Source organism: Triticum dicoccoides, chromosome 2A, assembly GCF_002162155.2.
Source record: "Triticum dicoccoides isolate Atlit2015 ecotype Zavitan chromosome 2A, WEW_v2.0, whole genome shotgun sequence".
NCBI classification, from domain to species: domain Eukaryota; kingdom Viridiplantae; phylum Streptophyta; class Magnoliopsida; order Poales; family Poaceae; genus Triticum; species Triticum dicoccoides.
In genome coordinates, this window is record NC_041382.1 from 46,676,877 (window position 1) to 46,689,057 (window position 12,181).

Genomic DNA, 12,181 nt, shown 5'->3' on the forward strand with positions numbered 1-12,181 from the left:
CGCCGCAGCCACCCACGCGCCCCCGCCGCCTCCCTCTCCCCTTCCTCCCCCTCGAGCCCGCGACCTCCTCAGACGGACGGCGGCGCGAGCCTCCCCGCGCTCCCCGTGACCGCTCTCCACCGCCGCCGCCGACCCCCCGCCGACAAGGAGAAGCAGTAGTGCGTCCACCTCACCGAGGAGCAGCATCCACCTCCCACCGTCTCTTCCTGCGCGTGGTGAGCTTCTCCTCTGGATCCCCCTTTACTTCGCCTCGATTCGTTGCTGCCATGTTGACCTGCTGCCGCTGCTGCACTGCGCCCCCACCGTGCCTGTCGTCGCCCGCAGCCGCCCACGCCATCTCCTGGCTGCGCCTCGCGCGCGCCCATTGTTGCTACTCTGCTTCTGCTGCTCGCCTGCTACTGCTTTTGCCTATAGCGCCGCTGCCGCTACTGCTTTTGCTTCCTGTTGCTCTTGCCGTCGCCGCTGCTCTTGCACTGCTGCTGCTCTTGCTTGTTGCGCCGCTGCTTCTTTATATGTGCACAATGAACTACTGCTTGCTGCCTTCCTAGATGAAGTTATAGGTTCTTAGTGCTTGCAATCTGCAGCAACTTTTTCTCATTCGACATTTTAGATAAATTGCTTCAACATTTTACATGAAAATGGTTGGATTTGAATCATTTGGTGATTGTAGTGGGTGGTAAGCTTATTTGATATTCTTAGATAACCATGGTCTTATAAAAACATGGTTTCAGTTTAGATGGTACTTGATTGATTCCATGTAGAAATGGATCATCTTCATTTCCTAGATTTAAATACGCTGTTCCTCTGAGTGGGTGCGTGTGACCTTTTTGTTAACTGCTTGTAGATTTTGTCTATGCCTTTAGATATTATGATCAAAGGCTTCCATGAACAGCTCATACCTTCTTGGCTTGACAGAGTTATACTTGATAGATGAAGTATGTGTGTATTCAGATGCTTTGTGTAATTGTACATGTTATATCTGACCACTGTTTATTGTGGTTTTGATTTTGTTATAGTGTTCTCAAGTATAACAACATAGTGGGATCATTTGTCAACATAGTGGGATCATTTTGTAGATTTCAGCAAACAAAATAGTGGGATCATTTGTCAAGGCCAGCATCAGAGTGCTAATTTACAGGTATAAATAGATAAAAGATTCAGAGAGTAGCTCTTTTCTTACCAGCATCATGAAGGTTGGGAATATCTTTGTAGAAAACAAAAAGATTAGGAAACTGAATCTAAGGACCAGGGCTAAACCTCTATACATTACTGTCTTTAACATGGTATAAAATACCTGAACTAAATTTGTGGGGCCTCTAAAATTCTGGAAAAAATTAAACTCAAGAATGCGAAGCTTGTCTTGAGGCTCATCTTTGAGACAGGTTATCTGTGTCGGTTGTCGGATCCTTGGAGGTTGCTGCTGAGAGCTGTCACAGCAGTGCGTGGTGTCAGTGATATGGCCAAGCTGCTAGTTCAACTACTGGCCAACTAGTGGCCCTTGTTATCAAAGTAGTCTTGCCACATGTTCATAGTAATCTCCAATCATATTAGCAGTACTGAATCAAACTTGTCTTGTTTTATGGGAATGGTTGATTACCTTGATTATACTTACTGGATGTTGACTCTATAAATCATATTGATACTGATGTTAAAGGTATTTCTAGCAAAACCTGAAATGCTAGATGGATTGATTTTTCTGAGCTGTTTGTGCTCTCCCTGCATCTTTCAGCTCTCATTTTCAGTGGAGTTGTTGAATTATATGCTCTTATTGGACATGTTTTACATGTTAGTTTGCTGGGTTTTGTCTCCGACCATCGTGTCGTGATGAATTTGCAGGTACCCCGAGAGGCCCTTGAGTTTCCGGAATGTCGATTAACTTCCGTTCCGGCAAATTTGGGTACTCCATATGTCCTATTTTCAGCAAAGGTCATGCTGAAACTTTTTGTGAATTTTAGCATGACTTTGCTAAAAATCGAACATATGAGGTACTTGCTACTAATGCATGGGTCGGGGTATCTTAGTACTTAATTAAGTAGGATCAACTGCCCCTTTATTCTTGCTGTATTAAACCATAGGTGGCAATAGAGCCAAGTGATTAGTGCCAAGTGATTATGCCCAACATAGGGTGCCTCGGCATCGATAAACCCTAAATGATGAAAACTTAACTTAGCATTTAGGGTGCCTCGGCATCGATAAACCCTAAATGATGAAAACTTAACTTGGCTGCCCCGGATGCCTCGGTGTCGATGAGAACCTAAATGATGTACGCTTAGGCTTTTAGGGTGCCTCGGTGTCGATAAAAAACCGAAATGATGAAAGCTTAGGCTTTTAGGGTGCCTCGGCGTCGAAAAACCCTCAATGATAAAAGCTTAGCTTTTAGGATGCCTCGGTGTCGACAAACCCTAAATGATGAGACCATGATCTTGTTCCTTGACAATAACCAACTTTTTGACCAAACTTTGTTCCTATTTATAGAGAAACATGGCCAACAACGATGAGGCCGGGGGTTCGGGCGGCAAGAAATTCTGGGAGCTGTCCCAGGAGATGGAGGAACAACCTCACTTGTATGAGGATGCCGCCTTCCCCACCGATCCTGAGACCACTGATGGTACCGCCGAGGATGACCCCACTGATGCCACCACTGATGGTGCCGCCGAGGATGCCACCACTGATGATGGCGGCGCACGCACAGATGGCAGCCAACCGAAGAGGCAACGGAAGGACCGGCACCCGACCGTGCTCCGCACCCTCAAGGAGGAAGTTACTGAAGTGGACTCCGACGGGAATCCAACAGCGCCCGAACGAATAGTCAAGGGGTACTCGCTTCAGCTTGGGTGCATTCACCGGAGCACCATCTCGATCAACACCGAGAACCTGAGGCATCCTGACCGAGGGAATTTGCACAACCTCCTCTTCACGAAGCTGCATGAACGATACAAGTTCCCCGCTGAATTTGAAAACACACGCCTCAAAGGGAATAAAGTGAACAATGCTGCCCTCACGAAGATGAGCAAGGCCCTGTCTACTTGGAAAAGCAATGTGAAGAGAATGATCGAGAAAGGTGAGAGTTATGAGAAGATCAAGGAGAAAAATCCTTCGATCACCGAAGATGACTACAACGACTTCAAGATCAATTGCTCGAGCACCGCAAACTCCGAATCAAGTAAGTGGGGGAAAGAAATGCGGGAGCTGAACTTAGGGGAACACACACTCGGTCCCGGCGGTTACAGAGTGGCGGAGCCTATATGGGACAAGAAGGAGGCGGACCGTGCCGAGCAAGGCCTACCGCCCCTCTTCGATAAATACGGTGACAAGCAGACCAGGAACTTTATCAGGGCCCGGTACAAGAAGGACCCGAAAACAAAGGAGCTTACCACGGATCGGAAGACCAGGGCGCTTGAGCTTGTTCTGGTAAGGAATACACCCCCGCGTAATTAGCTCCATATGGTTGCATTCTAATTAATGAAGCCAAATTTCTAAATGGTTCACATTCCTTCCGCAGGGGACTGAAAGCAGTAGCGCGGGGTCGACTAAGACCAACCCTTGGGACACCACTCTAAATAGGGCGTTGAATGTAATGAAGAACAAGGATAAGCTCAGTAAGCCGACGTCATCTGGTCGTGTGGCCGACAAAGGCTTGTCGACAAAATGGTCGTCATACTATAACACTGGTGGGCGAAAGGATAAAAAGACCAGCTCGGAAAGCCAGGCGCGCGAGGTTCAAGAACTCAGGGCACAGGTGGCGCGGATTCCGGAGATTGTCCAAGAGCAAGTGCAACAACAACTCGGAGCGACGATCACCGCCATTGTGCCTACCTTGATCCAGGGGATTAGTGCGTGGATTGCGGGCGGCCAACAGGGGCCGCCCCCGATTCCTAGCTTCACGGCCAGCAACTCGCAGAACGTGATAGCGGGGCCATTGGTGTCTCCGGCGGAGGCGGCATTGGTGTCTCCGACGCCGGCACGGGAGCTTAATGCACCCGGGTGTACGTCGGCCGGCACCTCTGCAGCAAGCGGCCCCTCTGACAACTGCACGCCCGCTGTTGGCGGTGCCTCGACATTAGCCGAGCTCGACGCCATCATCACGGTAACTAATTAAGCCTCTCTCGGCCGAGGACTTCATATCCTTGCCTTTGACTGGGCATCCCTGACGCCCTACATGTTTTCGCAGGGCGCCGCCGACGTTCCGTGCACTCTCCTGCACTTTGTGAACAACGAGTTGGTCGATGTCGCCAAGGGCAAAATCGTTCAACCGGGCAACCCCTTGTTCCACGGTACCCAGATGCCACCCAACTTGTTTAGGGTTCAACTGGTTCGGGTGCTGCCAGGCTGCGACGAGTTGTTACCTCCATTCGACCCGTCGGGACCGACGATAATGACGTGATGACCCTCAGCGCCTGCCTGAGCTGGCCCCTGCTTTGGCCGAAGAGCCAGATTCGTTTGGGGACGGGGGACACCACCCCAAAGACAACACTGCCAGTCGTGCCGGCGCCAAGTCGGCCCCATGGCAAGACCGCCGCAACGGTGCCGGACATCCCTATGCCACTGGATCCAAACATGCATATGGCACAGGATCAGAACGACGACGACGACGATACATTTGCCAACGTCGATCAGTACTTTGCCGATCATGGGTACGGTGGCGACTTCATGGGGCCTCCTTCTTAAGAACCCAACCCAACAAAAGACGTGCGCGATCTAGCTGGTACCGCGGAGAAGCCAAGTTGCAACAGGCGTCGTCTGCAGTTCAGCTCTCAGGAGACGCCTCCAGCTGCCGACTTCACCGAGCCTCAGATAGGCGAGGTGCGAAATATGATCAGCCCCAACACACTCAAGAAGGCGGTTTGTGAGCAGAACTCGGTCCCATTACAGGAGAAGAAGAAGGCACGCAAAAGAAAGACTAACAAGGGTGCGGGTCAGCCGACACCGAGTACGATCCATGCTCAGGACGGGCCACCTTCACCTGAGGATATCTCGAGGAGGGTGCATGTGGCGGGTAGGCCGATGCTACCGAGAAATATGCTCGATGCTGCAACCGGTGCTATGTGGAGTCTGCATGACAGTGTTCTTTCTTTGGAGAAGCGGCGTCTCGGAGAGAAGGATGTGGCATACCCGGTTTTCGCGGCCAAGGTGCCAAAGGGCAAGGGCTTTGTGGATAACTCCATCGGGGGTACGATCGTCCTACGGTTTGATGACATCCACGCTATGTTGAACCTTCATCCGCTGCACTACACCTTCGTTCGGCTATTTTCGCTGAGTATGGAGATGCGGATCATTCGCGACAAGACCCCGGACATCGTGATAGTCGACCCCTTCTACATGCGTGCCAAGATCTTGGGCAGCGCTGGGGACCGGCAAGTCGCGAGTTCTTACCTCGAAGGCGTCATTCTGGCAAACCAAGATAAGGATAACTTCCTCGTGCCTTACTTTCCCGAGTAAGTCCTCCCCTCAACCGCCCCATAACATATGAATTCTTAGATTTCGATCGTTTTTCTTTTAACATTCCGTGTTTTTTGCAGTGACACACGTTTCACGCTCATCCTCCTAAGCCCCAAATATTCCATGGCCACGTATTTCGACCCGGACCGTCAGTCGAACATAGACTACACAAATGTCAAGAAGGTTCTTGATGATGTTCTCCCCGGCTACGTCAAATCTGGAGGCACCTTCACCAGGCCTATTCGTAAGTACGGCAAGCACGTGTTCTCCCACAATACGACGTTCTGCTGCGTCAAGCAGCCGCCTGGCGGTCAGAAGGGTGCCTACTACGCCATCCATCACATGCGGGCAATCGTACAGGACCATCATCAACTTCTGCTACCGAGTAGACTCAAAGATTGGGCCGCGAGCGTGTCGGCAATCCAGGACGTGGACATCAGACAAGAATTCTTTCGCATCCAGTCGGAGTTTGCGGAAATCATCCATCAAGATGTCCTTCGTACCGCGGGGCAGTTCTACCTCAGAAATCAACCGTCCAACAGTGACATCGACACAATCCTACAAATGCAGGCTGACAACGCCCATTCTTTCATGACTCCCACGATAGACGGTGGCTTCATCCACGCTCCGGTCCCTTGAGTCGAGTCGAAAGCAGTGATGCTGTGTCTAGTTCTGAAACATCGATTGGCTCATGTTGTAATTAAACTTTAATGAACTTGTAGTATGTCTCTTTGGTTTCGAGAGTCGTTCAACTTAAGATGTAATCGATGCTATTAATGTCTTGCTTTTCTCTTCCGATCGTTCTGTTGCATACTTATATATTGCTTATGTATTGTCTGTGAATTGGTACTAATGTTTCGTTTGGCTACTACATAGCGATGCCGTGGTATGTCGTGTACAAGGGTAAGGTTCCCGGAGTCTATGACGACTGGGAGGAGTGTCGGAGACAGGTTCACCGATTCAGCGGTAACAGTTACAAAGGGTACGCCACTAGGGCCGAGGCCAAATCTAGATACGCACGCTATCTAGCGGGAGAGGGGAGGGAGCGTTGGAGAAAACCGGATGAAGATGAGTTTCATCGTGATGATGCTTATCGTGATGACCGCAGCTCTCTTCTATGTGATGGTAGTTTAGATGATCAATATCGACTTGTAATGTGAAGACAAACTCGCGGTCTCGAGACTTGTAATAAAATGTTCTATCTTTGTTCGGTCTTTTTAATTCAGAGACTAATATGATGACTTGTATTCGGAGACTAAAATGATGAATTGTATTCAAAGACTAATCTTTTATTGTATTCGATGAATTTGTTGTTGATGTGTGCTGTCTATATTTTGTCCAATTATACATTTTGTAACCTGTGCAAAAAACAAAAAATAAAAAAAATAAAAAAACCTAATATTCATACTAATGGCGCATCACATCATAGTGCGCCATTAGTATACCAAAGGATACTAATGGCGCATCATCAAACAATGCGCCATTAGTATGCCGAAGTTACTAATGGCGCATCTTGCTGTCGTGCGCCATTAGTATGCCAAAGCACCTGGGTATACATGGCCCCCTGGGAGGCATACTAATGGCGCACTGTTGTATATACTAATGGCGCATCTGTAGTGCGCCATTAATATACCAGATACTAATGGCGCACCAATGGTGCGCCATTAGTAAAATATACTAATGGTGTGCTATTAATGACGCACCACTAATGCGCCATTAATGGCCAAATTAGGTGCACCATTAGTAGGCCTTTTCCTAGTAGTGAAAGGGGCAGCCCAAGGTGGGCCGCGCGCCTCCCCCTCCCCTAGTCCTATTAGGACAAGGAGAGGTGGCCGGCCCCCCCTCTCTCTCTTTCTCCCCTCAAGGAATCCTATTCCAACTAGGATTGGGGGGGGGGGGAATCCTACTCCCAGAGGGAGTAGGACTCCCTTGGCGCGCCCTCCTTGGCCGGCCGCACCCCTCCCCTTGGCTCCTTTATATACGGAGGCAAGGGGGCACCCTAGCACACACAAGTTGATCATTGAGATCGTTCCTTAGCCGTGTGCGGTGCCCCCTGCCACCATATTCCACCTCGATCATATTATAGCAGTGCTTAGGCGAAGCCCTGCGACGGTAGAACATCAAGATCGTCACCACGCCGTCGTGCTGACGGAACTCCTCCCCGACGCTTTGCTGGATCGGAGCCCGGGGATCGTCATCGAGCTGTACGTGTGGTAAGAACTCGGAGGTGCCGGAGTAACGGTGCTTGGATCGGTCGGATCGGGAAGACGTACGACTACTTCCTTTACGTTGTGTCAACGCTTCCGCAGTCGGTCTGCGTGGGTACGTAGACAACACTCTCCCCTCTCGTTGCTGTGCATCACCATGATCTTGCGTGTGCGTAGGAATTTTTTTAAAATTACTACGTTCCCCAACAAGTATAATAATGAATGAAGCCGTTTATGTGAATCTTTCAAAGACTAAATATACGGCATGTAAGTCATTGGCAATAGAATCTGCACATCGATGGAAATTTAATTTGTGTGCAAGCCGATCAAAATATGTTGTGAGTGCAGAAGTAAGAGATAGTACACACCGGAAAACTTGTCGATAAAATAGAGCATATCGACTCCAAAGAAAAAATACTCATATATTGATGTATGTGTCATGCTAATCATGTATTTTTTTTCATTCCACATTTTTATACCTATGCGTCCAAAAGAGACATTAACACTGAAGAGAAATAAGTGTTTCAGTTTGTAGAGCCGTTAATTTTGACATGATAGTTATTATGAGAGAAAGAGAGGGGAGAGGGAGGGAGAAAGAGAGAAATGCATGATAACATGTCCACTCATGACACTGCAGAAACCGAAACATGCATTTGCAATATTACAAAATTGAGATGCGTGGGTGTCTAGAGAAAGACAATAGTTGGTTTACTCTGAAACCCTCAATATTGAGATTTTCTTATTTGCCGAAAGATAGGAATTCATGAAAAAATTGAACATGGAAGCGTGAAATCTAAATATATGATACTTCTTTTGTTACACATTACTATTTATGTGCTTCGGCTATTATTGATGTTAGACTCTTCGATATGTGTAGGCAGATAAAATTAATTATCACATTTTTTCCAACATTTGCGACAACTTACTATTGATGTTGCCGACTCTACTCCTGCAGATTGAACGCTGCTTCATTTGGTAGACTTTGATTGACTAATCCAATCAGTAAGCTTGTTTGACAATATTTTTATAATTTAAGGCAGACACTTATACACTTTGTATGATGATCGAGATAAGACTCTCATATAATTTTTATATTTTTATATTAGCCATGGCATGAGATAAAACAAGTATTATTTATATGAAACTTTTATATTTTTAAATGTATTATCATCTTATGACTTAGTAATATTTTTTTTCTTTTCTTAGCATATTTATCCAAGTTACAGTGTTACAAAATGCTAAGGTATGTTGTTTATATTGTATTTTTCTAGTGTTAATTACTGAGAATTGAAAATATAGTTGTGCTAAAACTATATTTTATAGCAAAATTGTGTTAGTTGTATCCCATTTAATGAAGCCATTTAAATGTGAGCAAAAATACTTGTCATGCTTTTATGTGTTAATTTGCAATACTATATTGAATATATATCTTGGTGTGTGTTGATATCCTAAAATATCTCATTTACGGTCTATAAAACATATCGTTCAACAAAAATATCTTGATAGGCTTTTCTAGTATATTATTAGATAAGTAAATAAAAAAATTATAGAGTATATAAGGTGTTTGCGAGGAGTTTGTCATTGAATCATTAGCACAGGTGGTTTACCTCATGTAGAGCAGCTACACCAGTTATCGACGACCCAGTGTCAACCAATGTCCTTCTATAGGGTGGCGAAAGTTATTCTACGAATGCTTAGCTGGGTACACTTTAATCCCTTTTAACGTCTTGATGCCATTTGGGAAAGAATTAGCCCAACTAATTTTGGGGTGGTTTTGGGTAGTTGCATGTGAGACTTATGAGACTTGGCCTTATTTTGTATCTTGATCTCACTATGGCCAAGCGACGTACTCACTAAACCATGGGAACACAGACACATGATGGAGGAGTGAGATCCATGGTGTATCTCACAGCAAGAAAATGGATTTGAAAGGGACCTCTCACCTCTGGTGGGGTTGGCTTGTTGGGATCTTTTTTTGGCATCACCTCGTTGCCTCATCGATTGTACATTCTTCACCACCCAAACACATAAAAACATGTCCCCTCTTATGCTTCTTCTTCCTCCTTTATTTATGTTTCTAGATAGATGTCAAATGGTTGTGTTCTCAAAGCACAAACAACGTATTCAACAAAAAAGACAATGGAGAATTGTTATCTAAACATGTTTGTTTATTAAGTTTACTTAATCCATGATGTTTAGTTACAATTTTTCATGTTATTGGTGGTTGCAAAGTGAGGATGAAGATTTCCATTAGGAGGAAACTTATCATTTTATACCCTCTTTGATTCATGGGTTTTTCCAAAACGTCAAAACAGAAAAATAAAATATAGGATTGGAATCTTAATGAAACATTTTTCGACAAAATGGTTTTCATTTTCTATAAACTTTATGGTATGAGCCTCGTGGAGAAGCAATCGCTAGTCCACATGGCTCATACTTCAGCGCTGCAACGCTTGGTACTCGGACCTCGGCTCGAGGCATTTTCTCTACCCGTCTTGCCCTGAAAAAGCAGGATCGCCTTGTGTCCTTTCTAAAAAATATTATAGTTTGAAACAGAATGGGTGTTTATTCAAGGCATGTGCTCTCCTCATTCGGTTGTATGCACAATGGCGTCCACGAATAAACCATATGCAATCATCCTCATAGTAGCAGTGCATTTCTAGAGAAAAGAGTACCCAAGTAGTTGAGTGCAATCCCTCTTAAGCTTGAAGTAACAATCAGAGGCCTTCACATCCTCCACAACTCGCAAGCACAAATGCATGTGCATCCATTAGCGGCGGTGAAAGTAGCCAGCATAAAAGTTCGGCTCAACTTCGAAGTAGTCCTTGTGGAGCATAACACGCTACGCTGATTGTGAACTCGATGCCCTGGTGTAGAACCCCAACACGCTCCTCTTCCAACTCAATGGCTTCAAGTGCCTCGGTGATCACCATCAATTCATTTGTTGGGATCATCATCATCCGACCACAAAGACTCGATGAATTTTCGACACTTGGTGCATGTAGTGGGTGGATTGGTGGATGGCGATGCTATTTAGAATTATAACATAGTTTAAATCACCTTTTCAAATAATGAAATAGTTGAAATCAAATTTGTAGATTTTCTCTTAAAAAGCTTATTTTGATCGATTATACGATTAAAACAATACTAGAAAAGATAGCAAGCCACCAATTAGTCCACATATGCTAATATTATTTCCACCATTTGATTAGAATAATAATGGTTGAGATTTAGATGATTTTTACGTAACATGCTAACATGTGAACTAAAACCACGACGAGTAATTTGGAACGGAGGGAGTACGTACCAACATATTGGTCTGTCATGTGTAACATATATGGTACATGTACAGTACGGTCCTACACATCTTTCTATCAAACCAATCCATAACAATAATGTGCAAACAGAGAATAAATATGAATTTTCATCAATGAGTTAGAATCAGCCCCGTATACAACATGCAAAAAAAATGCACTCAACCCAACACGATCTTTTTTTGCAGGAAGACCCAAGGCCAGAGCAAGTTGGGTTCGGGTATAGAGTTGTAAGCGCAGTGGGGGTGACAGAGGATGTGCTCGTACGGTTCATAATTGTGTATGATATTCTCATGGATTGTTGGGATCGTCCTCTCTATTCGAAATATGCCTTTCTAGGAGCACTACGATCTGCAGCTCAAATGGCCCCTTATGAAGTCTCTATTGGTCTTATTCTTATTGTGCGTCTTGTGAGCATGTTCAGATCCGCGAAGACAATCGCTCAGATCTTCCCCTAACCCAACCCAGGAATAGACTGAAGGGAGCCGCAACATGACGGATGTCCACATCTCATGGCAAGGCTCATTGAGTTTTGAGGCATAGGTCGAGTAGTGCAGTCTGGAGCACAAGGTTCATGGTACTACCTAGGCGTGAAGAACCCCGGAGGCGGCTGCAATGAGCAAAAATGGAAGTCACCGGCCTAAACAATGAGTGAGAAGGATAAGTAACAGTAGTAGGTGGAGCTGGACTGACCCTAGGCGAGTAACCAGGTTGTGTCTCAATCTATTGACTAGGTGGATCCACTTTGAGTATTCAATCTATGGCTAAAGGTTTCAGGCTTCGGGCTCATTGCTATTACGCTCTTCGAGGTGCCATATTTGATAGCGCCCTTTGGCTTCTCATCTAAAGGGTGAAGTGAAAGATGGGGGATAGGGTTTCGGCGTTTCGCCCCTTGGGGATGCCTATGCCCCTATTCAAATGAAAGTAGACGTCGCAAGGTTCCTTGGGTTTTCTTACCATTTCATTTCTTGCTAGTTCTTGTGCAAGGCGATAACTGATTGGAATTTAGCACATGGCGAAAGCTAAGGGGAAGATACTTACGCTCCATGTGAGTCTATCTTGACAGGTTGGCTAGAAAATAATAGTTCATTATTGAACCTCAGTGCTCAAATCCTACTTGCTTCTTGGGAATGAGTTACTGGGTTTTTACGATTAGCATACGAACATGCTCGCAGGTTGATCAATAGAAAACAATTGGGTAGCTGTCAAAAAACTTCTTAC